The sequence below is a fragment of the Lycium barbarum genome, chromosome 8, assembly GCF_019175385.1.
Source record: "Lycium barbarum isolate Lr01 chromosome 8, ASM1917538v2, whole genome shotgun sequence".
Taxonomy (NCBI): domain Eukaryota; kingdom Viridiplantae; phylum Streptophyta; class Magnoliopsida; order Solanales; family Solanaceae; genus Lycium; species Lycium barbarum.
In genome coordinates this window covers 130,981,791-130,983,939 of record NC_083344.1, presented here as the reverse complement: position 1 = coordinate 130,983,939, position 2,149 = coordinate 130,981,791, and the positions used below count along the sequence as shown (strand labels likewise).

The window sequence follows — 2,149 nt, the reverse complement described above, 5'->3', positions numbered from 1 at the left end:
TAGAGTACTTCTTTACTAGAGCAAGTGATGTAATTTGAAGATGTTCTAACCACCAAAAAATACATAATGTGTGTGTGATCTATATTTGTATTACAGTACTTATCATGAATATTAATGTCTCAATTTGTGACTAGTACTCCTCTTAAAGTTGAGACAAAATGATTTAATGTAAAAATGGATAGAGATGAGTGTTTCATACTGATAGGAGATCGTCAAAGAAACATCCAGACAGACGAGAAAAATTCAGCCACTGGCGCTGTGTCTGCCTAAAACTAACACCATCAATGAATCGAATCAAATAATTAAACAATAATTACACCATTACACTTAAACGAATAACGTTCTGCAAAGTAAAACGTACTAGAAAACAAACTTTAGTTCATGTAAAGATCAACTCATTAATCTTTTATACATCCTCTTGGCCCAATTTGAAGCAAATAAAGTAAAAACTTCAAACACTTGACAGCTATTTAGTTCTTCTGCTCGAACTTGTGACATGTCTAGAATTGAAAATCATCAGCCAACTACCTGAATATACGACACAACTAGGAAGCAAAGTGTGCTAAGGTATATCTTGTAAGTTCCTTAGCATGCATCCAAGTGCTTATCAAAGGAATTGAAACCACAACTTCAGATTTCCCGGCTTTAACATTACAGAAATTTGACCTGAAATGGGATGCCATCGAAGTCCGAGCAAAACAGCATGAGAGCCAATAGCTGCATAATCATGTGATACTACCAAAGTACTTAAATTCTGCCGTAGATGCCATTAAAGCAAATCAATATCAAGACCAGGTAATGTTCCATACGTAAATAGCATATAATGAAAACTTTCAAAAGAATTTCCATCGCCACACATTTTATGGCGATCTCTATAAAATTGGTAACGATGATGGTCATTGATTTCACATTACTTAGAGATACAGAAAGAAGCTCAACATGTAACAATGTTGAACGCGCTTGGTCAAGTCTCAAGCCTCACTTGCTTCAGCATACGCCGGTTACTGCCATATGCCCCAACCCATCAAAACACCACCTGACAAGGTTTTCAGCAACTGAAGAATTTAGATAATCTCATCAAAACACTTCATCACCACGCTTATTACTCAATCGGGATACCTATATAGTGAATCACAGCAGGGAGAGTGAGATCATAATTCATAGCAACGCTTGGATTTCATAATGACTTCAAAAACCAATCTTCAATAGCCAAAAGCATATATAACCCGTAGCCCGTTATACTGTAACATCTATATAGATCCAAAAACTCAAAAACAAACATGTTCTAGACCATACAAGATCTTCAGCACAACAAAATTTGACATATCAAAGGATCTAGACTTTTTTCTTTATAAGGAAGGATCTAGACATTAGAGGGCATATAATCCTCGAAGTATCAAGTCAAAGTATCAGAGGAACTAGCAGAACGGGATATAGGGTTTCCTACTAAAAACCAACAGTGATACATATGAATTGAAAGTTGAAACCTGTGAAACTTGGACAAGTACCAGGTAGGGGCAAGATGGATTTGAGCAGTCCGGTAAGTGACAAACGAAAAGAGCTTTGACGCTATCCTTGTGCAAAGGGTTGCTTCGAAAACACAAAGAAAATGGAACAGAGTGAAAAAATAAAGTGTATATATATATATATATATATATATATATATAATTGATGATAGAATTATCTAGAATAGTCTAGTATATGATCTTGGATAATTATTCTAAAGAAAAATTTAGATATTCTAGAGTAGTAGAGATAAAGATGATTAGATTTTTCTTATGGATTTATCTAGAAGCATCCCTAGACAAGTATAAATAGGGGTGACCTTAGTCATTTGTAACCAAGTCAAGCCAACCCCAATTGTAAGCTAATACTTCCAATATAAGCCAATTCAAGTAAATTTTTCCTTTCCATAGTTTCCTCTTCTTTAGTTGAATCTTTCGATCTTATTTTAACGATTTTGGGCTTGTCACGACCCAGCTAGGGGCCGCGACGGGTACCCGGGGCTAACCGCCGAGCACCGCTCCCTTTAATGCTTATTTTACTCAGTAAACACTCTTTTCGAATTTATAGACGAAATATATGAAAATCATACTTTGTAAAGAAACATAATTGCTTTATATACATTCGCCCTTCGGCTATCAAAATA

At 35.4% G+C, this 2,149-nt stretch overlaps 1 long non-coding RNA gene across 1 annotated transcript; it reads right to left on the bottom strand.

Moving 5' to 3' along the window:
• Positions 1-273: 273 nt before the first annotated feature.
• LOC132607471 (uncharacterized) lies at positions 274-1,636 on the bottom strand. Its single transcript, XR_009570293.1, has 2 exons — positions 1,509-1,636; positions 274-1,119 (listed from the first exon to the last, which is right to left on the bottom strand). It is a non-coding gene; the product is annotated as an uncharacterized LOC132607471 (long non-coding RNA).
• Positions 1,637-2,149: the final 513 nt, after the last annotated feature.